The following is a 1801-nucleotide window of genomic DNA, read 5'->3' as shown; positions in this document are numbered from 1 at the left end:
ATGTGAAGAGACCCATCATGTGAAGTAGATTTGTTTCATGTCATGCAAACTATTGGGAAGCAGGTTCCAGGTCCTGAAAAGAAGATCCCTTTCTAGGACTAGCCAAAGGATAACTCAATACACTGATTTGACATCAAGTAGATTCTGAATGGTCACTAGGGACTTGGTACAGGGGATCTACACATCAAGAGAAGAATTGATGGCTGTGTTAAAGTTATTTCCAGCCTTGAGATTCCATGAGTCTATGGTCCTGGCCTTCAAAGAGTTTACAAGTTAGTTTATGAGACAAGACAGATGCATCAAAAAATAAATAATGCAGGGAGGCCACATGGTAACGAGAGGTGTTAACAATAAATGCTAGGAATTCATGTGACAGATTGTTCCCATCAGAGTTCCAAAAGCTTAAGGGAGAACAAAGAAATTGAAAATATACTGCCTATAACTGCCATATGCAGTAGGGTAGCCACTAGCCAAATGTGGCTGTTGATACTTAAAATGTGGTTTGCCCAACTTGAAATAGGAAGTAAGTTCAAAATACATACCAGATAAACAGACTTAGAAAACAAATGTAAAATATCATAATTCTCTTGTTGATTACATGTTGAAATAATATTTGGCATATGTTGGGTCAATAAAATTATTAAAATTAATTTTGACTGTTTACTTTTAATATGACTTCTACAAAATTTAAAATTACATAGGCGGCTTGTATCGTATTTCTATTAGACAGTCCTTGCCTAGAAAGAAATACAGTCAGCCCTGCATATCCATGGATTCTAAATGCATGGTTTCAACCTACCTTGGATAGAGAATATTTTTTGAAAAATGGATGGATGTGTCTGTACTGAGCATGCACAGACTTTGTTTCTTGTCATTATTCCCTAAACAATATAGTAAAACAACTATTTACATAGCATTTACATTGTGTTAGGTATGATAAGTAATCTTTAGATAATTTATATGGCAGCATGTGTGTGGGTTACGTGCAAATAATACACCATTTTATATAAGAAACTTGAACATCCTCAGCTTTTGATAGTGGGAGGATCCTGGAACCAATCTGCAGATACCGTGGGAAGGACTGTGTACTTCATTGAACATTAAGAACTGTTGTCCTCTCTATAATCTCCTGGGTTGTCCCAAATGTTTGTTTTGTTTTGTTTTTTAAGAGTTGGAGTCTCACTGTGTTGCCCAGGCTGGAGTGCAGTGGCTATTCACAGGTGTGATCATTGCACACTATGCCCCGAACTCTTGGGCTCCAAGATATTCTATGGCCTCAGCCTTCTGTGTATCTGGGACTCCAGGCACATGCCATCGCACCAGGCTTTCCCAAATGTTACGGAAAGAATCTAATGAAAATGGTCCCTAATAAAGAGGAGGAAGACTGTCTAAAAAGTATGCCATGAGCAAAGCCAAGAAACAAGACTAGCTATATTCTGTGATAATGAGCCAACTGTTTGTCTATAATGGACGATTCTTAATAGAAGGTAGTGACAATAAAGTTAAAATGTATAGAAGTTGGTCTGTAAGGAGACTGAAGTTTGAATTTGAGGAACTTAGTACTATAAGCAGTAAGTATTTGGCAGTTACAAAATGAGATTGTAAAATTATCTTGGCAATATTGGGTAGAGTGGGTTGAAATTAATGGATGGCTGGGAAACCAATTAAAACTCACTGAACTTAAAAATGTATCATACCAAAAAAGTGCTCAAAATAAGATTAAATAAATTATAGCACATCTCTAAAGTGGACTACTTTATAGGCATTTAAAAAGTATGAGGTAAGGCCAGGCATGGTGGCT

The sequence above is a fragment of the Propithecus coquereli genome, unplaced genomic scaffold (assembly GCF_000956105.1).
Source record: "Propithecus coquereli isolate 6110/MARCELLA unplaced genomic scaffold, Pcoq_1.0 Scaffold795, whole genome shotgun sequence".
In the NCBI taxonomy this organism is placed as follows: Eukaryota; Metazoa; Chordata; class Mammalia; order Primates; family Indriidae; genus Propithecus; species Propithecus coquereli.
Note: the sequence above shows the minus strand (reverse complement) of the source record.